Here is a 7,910-nt window from a genome sequence, read left to right on the forward strand (position 1 = left end):
CTAACCCAAACTCTAACCCAAACTCTAACCCAAACTCTAACCCAAACTCTAACCCAAACTCTAACCCAAACTCTAACCCAAACTCTAACCCAAACTCTAACCCAAACTCTAACCCAAACTCTAACCCCAACTCTAACCCCAACTCTAACCCCAACTCTAGCCCAAACTCTAACCCAAACCCTAACCCTAGGGATCCTAACCCTAAAACACAAACTCTAACCCTAGGGATCCTAACCCTAACACAAATCCTAACCCTAACCCTAAAACACAAACTCTAACCCTAGGGATCCTAACCCTAACACAAACCCTAACTCTAACCGTAACCCTTACCCTAACCCTAAGGGATCCTAACCCTAAGGGTTAGGGTTAGGATCCCTAGGGTTAGGGTTAGGGTTACAGTTTGTGTTAGGGTTTGTGTTAGAGTTTGTGTTTTAGGGTTAGGGTTTGTGTTAGGGTTACGGTTAGGATCCCTAGGGTAAGGGTTAGAGTTTGTGTTACAGTTTGTGTTAGGGTTTGGTTTAGGGTTAGGATCCCTAGGGTAAGGGTTAGGGTTTGTGTTACAGTTTGTGTTAGTTTGTTACAGTTTGTTACAGTTTGTGTTACAGGTTGTGTTACAGTTTGTGTTACAGTTTGTGTTACGGTGTGTGTTACGGTGTGTGTTACGGTGTGTGTTACGGTGTGTGTTACGGTGTGTGTTACGGTGTGTGTTACGGTTTGTGTTACGGTTTGTGTTACGGTTTGTGTTACGGTTTGTGTTACGGTTTGTGTTACGGTTTGTGTTACGGTTTGTGTTACGGTTTGTGTTACGGTTTGTGTTACGGTTTGTGTTACGGTTTGTGTTACGGTTTGTGTTACGGTTTGTGTTACGGTTTGTGTTACGGTTTGTGTTACGGTTTGTGTTACGGTTTGTGTTACGGTTTGTGTTACGGTTTGTGTTACGGTTTGTGTTTTAGGGTTAGGGTTTGTGTTACAGTTTGTGTTTTAGGGTTAGGGTTTGTGTTACAGTTTGTGTTTTAGGGTTAGGGTTTGTGTTACAGTTTGTGTTTTAGGGTTAGGGTTTGTGTTACAGTTTGTGTTTTAGGGTTAGGGTTTGTGTTACAGTTTGTGTTTTAGGGTTAGGGTTTGTGTTACAGTTTGTGTTTTAGGGTTAGGGTTTGTGTTACAGTTTGTGTTTTAGGGTTAGGGTTTGTGTTACAGTTTGTGTTTTAGGGTTAGGGTTTGTGTTACAGTTTGTGTTTTAGGGTTAGGGTTTGTGTTACAGTTTGTGTTTTAGGGTTAGGGTTTGTGTTACAGTTTGTGTTTTAGGGTTAGGGTTTGTGTTACAGTTTGTGTTTTAGGGTTAGGGTTTGTGTTACAGTTTGTGTTTTAGGGTTAGGGTTTGTGTTACAGTTTGTGTTTTAGGGTTAGGGTTTGTGTTACAGTTTGTGTTTTAGGGTTAGGGTTTGTGTTACAGTTTGTGTTTTAGGGTTAGGGTTTGTGTTACAGTTTGTGTTTTAGGGTTAGGGTTTGTGTTACAGTTTGTGTTTTAGGGTTAGGGTTTGTGTTACAGTTTGTGTTTTAGGGTTAGGGTTTGTGTTACAGTTTGTGTTTTAGGGTTAGGGTTTGTGTTACAGTTTGTGTTTTAGGGTTAGGGTTTGTGTTACAGTTTGTGTTTTAGGGTTAGGGTTTGTGTTACAGTTTGTGTTTTAGGGTTAGGGTTTGTGTTACAGTTTGTGTTTTAGGGTTAGGGTTTGTGTTACAGTTTGTGTTTTAGGGTTAGGGTTTGTGTTACAGTTTGTGTTTTAGGGTTAGGGTTTGTGTTACAGTTTGTGTTTTAGGGTTAGGGTTTGTGTTACAGTTTGTGTTTTAGGGTTAGGGTTTGTGTTACAGTTTGTGTTTTAGGGTTAGGGTTTGTGTTACAGTTTGTGTTTTAGGGTTAGGGTTTGTGTTACAGTTTGTGTTTTAGGGTTAGGGTTTGTGTTACAGTTTGTGTTTTAGGGTTAGGGTTTGTGTTACAGTTTGTGTTTTAGGGTTAGGGTTTGTGTTACAGTTTGTGTTTTAGGGTTAGGGTTTGTGTTAGGCTTAGGATCCCTAGGGTTAGGGTTTGTGTTAGGCTTAGGATCCCTAGGGTTAGGGTTTGTGTTAGGGTTAGGGTTTGTGTTAGGGTTAGGATCCCTAGGGTTAGGGTTTCAAGACTTCACAGGGTCTTCTCCCTCTACATTCTTTAATCATTACCGGCTAGACTTGGCCTCTTCTTCAGACCTCATGTTTGGCAGAAGGGTCCTGGAGGCAGTGGTCCTACCCCCTCCTCCCCCCCCCCCCCCCCCCCCCAATGTACATTCTATGAAATTCTCTCCATGGTGCCGGTGCCTTCATGGGGGAAAGAGAAAATCATAGTTACTGGCTAACACAGTACCAAGATCTATATCTTTTCTGTATTAGGATTAGTTATTAATGTTTAGTCACGCAGTGCCTCTACTAAGCTTAAAATTTAAATATTTTGTTTAGTTTAACCGTTTAAGTTACAGCTGAAGTTCTGTTAAGGCTCTGTAAACCAACTGATGTGAGAGAGGTACCTCCTTGTTCACCTGTAGGTTTCCTGTCCCTGAGGGCGGATCCCTCTCTCTCCGTGGTGCCGTCATGGGATCAGAGAAATAACGTTATCGGTAAGTAACTACGATTTTTTTTTTCCCCAATGTGGAGCTTACTCTTTGCCACATGGGTTTTTTTTTTAGCCTTTCTCTGGATCAACATGTTGGGGCATGATAGGTTAGGCTATGGGTTGAACTAGATGGACTTAGGCTATGTGCACACGTAGAATTGTCCACTGCGGATTTTTCCGCAGCGGATTTGATAAATCCGCAGGGGAAAACCGCCGCTGTTTTTACTGCGGATTTATCGCGTTTTCTACTGCGGATTCCGCTGCGTTTTTACATCTGCACTTTTCTATTGGAGCAGATGTAAAAACGCTGTGGATTCTGCACAAAGAATTGACATGCTGCGGAAAATAAAACGCTGCGTTTCCACGCATTTTATTCCGCAGCATGGGCACAGCGTTTTTGGTTTCCCATAGGTTTACATTGTACTGTAAACTCATGGGAAACTGCTGCAAAATCCGCATCGTGTGCACATAGCCTTAAAGTCTTCCTTCAACCTTAATAACTATGTTACTCTTAAGGGTATTATCCTTAGATATTTATGGCAAACGCATTAACTGAGTTGGGGTAGTGTACCACATTTTTAAAGAGAAAATGTCACCAGGTTATGCAACCTAATTTGAGAGCAGTGTAATGTAAAGGTACCGTCACATTAACCCCTTCATGACCCAGCCTATTTTGACCTTAAAGACCTTGCCGTTTTTTGCAATTCTGACCAGTGTCCCTTTATGAGGTAATAACTCGGGAACGCTTCAACGGATCCTAGCGATTCTGAGATTGTTTTCTCGTGACATATTGGGCTTCATGTTAGTGGTAAATTTAGGTCAATAAATTCTGCGTTTATTTGTGATAAAAACGGAAATTTGGCGAAAATTTTGAAAATTTTGCAATTTTCACATTTTGAATTTTTATTCTGTTAAACCAGAGTTATGTGACACAAAATAGTTAATAAATAACATTTCCCATATGTATACTTTACATCAGCACAATTTTGGAAACAAAATTTTTTTTTGCTAGGAAGTTATAAGGGTTAAAATTTGACCAGCGATTTCTCATTTTTACAACGAAATTTACAAAACCATTTTTTTTTAGGGACCACCTCACATTTGAAGTCAGTTTGAGGGGTCTATATGGCTGAAAATACCCAAAAGTGACACCATTCTAAAAAATGCACCCCTCAAGGTACTCAAAACCACATTCCAGAAGTTTATTAACCCTTCAGGTGCTTCACAGCAGCAGAAGCAACATGGAAGGAAAAAATGAACATTTAACTTTTTAGTCACAAAAATTATCTTTTAGCAACAATTTTTTTATTTTCCCAATGGTAAAAGGAGAAACTGAACCACGAAAGTTGTTGTCCAATTTGTCCTGAGTACACTGATACCTCATATGTGGGGGTAAACCACTGTTTGGGCGCATGGCAGGGCTTGGAAGGGAAGGAGCGCCATTTGACTTTTTGAATGAAAAATTGGCTGCACTCTTTAGCGGACACCATGTCACGTTTGGAGAGCCCCCGTGTGCCTAAAAATTGGAGCTCCCCCACAAGTGACCCCATTTTGGAAACTAGACGCCCCAAGGAACTTATCTAGATGCATAGTGAGCACTTTGAACCCCCAGGTGCTTCACAAATTGATCCGTAAAAATGAAAAAGTACTTTTTTTTTCACAAAAAAATTATTTTAGCCTCAATTTTTTCATTTTCACATGGGCAACAGGATAAAATTGATCCTAAAATTTGTTGGGCAATTTCTCCTGAGTACACCGATACCTCACATGTGGGGGTAAACCACTGTTTGGGCACATGGTAAGGCTCGGAAGGGAAGGAGCGCCATTTGACTTTTTGAATGAAAAATTCTCCATCGTTAGCGGACACCATGTTGCGTTTGGAGAGACCCTGTGTGCCTAAACATTGGAGCTCCCCCACAAGTGACCCCATTTTGGAAACTAGACCCCCCAAGGAACTTATCTAGATGCATATTGAGCACGTTAAACCCCCAGGTGCTTCACAGAAGTTTATAACGCAGAGCCATGAAAATAAAAAATAATTTTTCTTTCCTCAAAAATGATTTTTTAGCCTGGAATTTCCTATTTTGCCAAGGGTAATAGGAGAAATTGGACCTCAAATGTTCTTGTCCAGTTTGTCCTGAGTACGCTGATACCCCATATGTGGGGGTAAACCACTGTTTGGGCGCACGGCAGGGCTCGGAAGGGAAGGCACGCCATTTGGCTTTTTAAATGGAATATTGGCTCCAATCATTAGCGGACACCATGTCACGTTTGGAGAGCCCCTGTATGCCTAAACATTGGAGATCCCCCACAAGTGACCCCATTTTGGAAACTAGACCCCCCAAGGAACTTATCTAGATGCATATTGAGCACTTTAAACCCCCAGGTGCTTCACAGAAGTTTATAACGCAGAGCCATGAAAATAAAAAATAAAAATTATTTTCTCAAAAATGATCTTTTAGCTTGCAATTTTTTATTTTCCCAAGGGTAACAGGAGAAATTTGACCCCAAAAGTTGTTGTCCAGTTTCTCCTGAGTACGCTGATACCCCATATGTGGGGGTAAACCACTGTTTGGGCACATGCCGGGGCTTGGAAGTGAAGTAGTGACGTTTTGAAATGCAGACTTTGATGGAATGGTCTGCGGGCGTCACGTTGCGTTTGCAGAGCCCCTGGTGTGCCTAAACAGTAGAAACCCCCCACAAGTGACCCCATTTTAGAAACTAGACCCCCCAAGGAACTAATCTAGATGTGTGGTGAGCACTTTGAACCCCCAAGTGCTTCACAGACGTTTACAACGCAGAGCCGTGAAAATAAAAAATCATTTTTCTTTCCTCAAAAATGATGTTTTAGCAAGCATTTTTTTATTTTCACAAGGGTAACAGGAGATATTGGACCCCAGTAATTGTTGCGCAGTTTGTCCTGAGTATGCTGGTACCCCATATGTGGGGGTAAACCACTGTTTGGGCACACGTCGGGGCTCGGAAGTGAGGGAGCACCATTTGACTTTTTGAATACAAGATTGGCTGGAATCAATGGTGGCGCCATGTTGCGTTTGGAGACCCCTGATGTGTCTAAACAGTGGAAACCCCTCAATTCTACCTCCAACACTAACCCCAACACACCCCTAACCCTAATCCCAACTGTAGCCATAACCCTAATCACAATCCTAACCCCAACACACCCCTAACCCTAACCACAACCCTAATTCCAACCCTAACCCTAAGGCTATGTGCCCACGTTGCGGACTCGTGTGAGATTTTTCAGCATCATTTTTGAAAAATCCGCGGGTAAAAGGCACTGCGTTTTACCTGCGGATTTTCCGCGGATGTCCAGTGTTTTTTGTGCGGATTTCACCTGCGGATTCCTATTGAGGAACAGGTGTAAAACGCTGCGGAATCCGCACAAAGAATTGACATGCTGCGGAAAATACAACGCAGCGTTTCCGCGTGGTATTTTCCGCACCATGGGCACAGCGGATTTGGTTTTCCATAGGTTTACTTGGTACTGTAAACCTGATGGAAAACTGCTACGAATCCGCAGCGGCCAATCCGCTGCGGATCCACAGCCAAATCCGCACCGTGTGCACATAGCCTAATTCTAAAGGTATGTGCACACGCTGCGGAAAACGCTGCGGATCCGCAGCAGTTTCCCATGAGTTTACAGTTCAATGTAAACCTATGGGAAACAAAAATCGCTGTACACATGCTGCGGAAAAACTGCACGGAAACGCAGCGGTTTACATTCCGCAGCATGTCACTTCTTTGTGCGGATTCCGCAGCGGTTTTACAACTGCTCCAGTAGAAAATCGCAGTTGTAAAACCGCAGTGAAATGCGCAGAAAAAACACGGTAAATCCGCCATAAATCCGCAGCGGTTTAGCACTGCGGATTTATGAAATCCGCAGCGGAAAAATCCGCAGAGGACCAGAATACGTGTGCACATACCGAAACCCTAACCCTAGCCCTAACCCTAACCCTATTCTAACATTAGTGGAAAAAAAAAATTCTTTATTTTTTTATTGTCCCTACCTATGGGGGTGACAAAGGGGGGAGGGTCATTTATTATTTTTTTTATTTTGATCACTGAGATAGATTATATCTCAGTGATCAAAATGCACTTTGAACGAATCTGCCGGCCGGCAGATTCGGCGGGCGCACTGCGCATGCGCCCGCCATTTTGGAAGATGGAGGCGCCCAGGGAGAAGACGGACGGACCCCGGCAGGACTGGTAAGTAGGATGGGGTGGGGGGTGAGCACGGGGTGGGGGGAGCACGGGGGGGGGGGATCGGAGCACGGGGGTGGTGGAACGGAGCACGGGGGGGTGGAACGGAGCACGGGGGGTGGATCGGAGTGCAGGGGGGGTGATTGGAGCACGGGGGTGAGCGGACAAAAGCACGGGGGGAGCCGGAGCACAGGACGGAGGGGAGCCGGAGCAGTGTACTGGCCAGATCGGAGGGCTGGGGGGGCGATCGGTGGGGTGGGAGCACATTAGTATTTCCAGCCATGGCCGATGATATTGCAGCATCGGCCATGGCTGGATTGTAATATTTCACCCGTTATAATAGGTGAAATATTACAAATCGCTCTGATTGGCAGTTTCACTTTCAACAGCCAATCAGAGCGATCGTAGCCACGGGGAGGTGAAGCCACCCCCCCTGGGCTAAACTACCACTCCCCCTGTCCCTGCAGATCGGGTGAAATTGGAGTTAACCCTTTCACCCGGCCTGCAGGGACGCGATCTTTCCATGACACCACATAGGCGTCATGGGTCGGATTGGCACCGAGTTTCATGACGCCTACGTGGCGTCATGGGTCGGGAAGGGGTTAAGCGACGCTGCAGCGATCTAGACAACGATCCCGATCGCTGCAGCGTCGCTGTGTGGTCGCTGGAGAGCTGTCACAGAGACAGCTCTCCAGCGACCAACGATGCTGGTCCCCTGGTAACCAGGGTAAACATCGGGTTACTAAGCGCAGGGCCGTGCTTAGTAACCCGATGTTTCCCCTGGTTACCAGCGTAAATGTAAAAAAAAACAAACACTACATACTTACATTCCGGTGTCTGTCCTCCGGCGCTGTACTGTCAGCGCCGGCCAGCCGTAAAGCAGAGCAGTGACGTCACCGCTGTGCTTTACGGCTGGCCGGCGCTCACAGCCAGTGCAGGAAAGCACAGCGCTGGGGGACAGACACCAGAATGTAAGTATGTAGTGTTTGTTTTTTTTACGTTTACGCTGGTAACCAGGGTAAACATCGGGTTACTAAGTGTGGCCCTG

This window comes from Ranitomeya imitator, chromosome 1 (genome assembly GCF_032444005.1).
Source record: "Ranitomeya imitator isolate aRanImi1 chromosome 1, aRanImi1.pri, whole genome shotgun sequence".
NCBI lineage: Eukaryota > Metazoa > Chordata > Amphibia > Anura > Dendrobatidae > Ranitomeya > Ranitomeya imitator.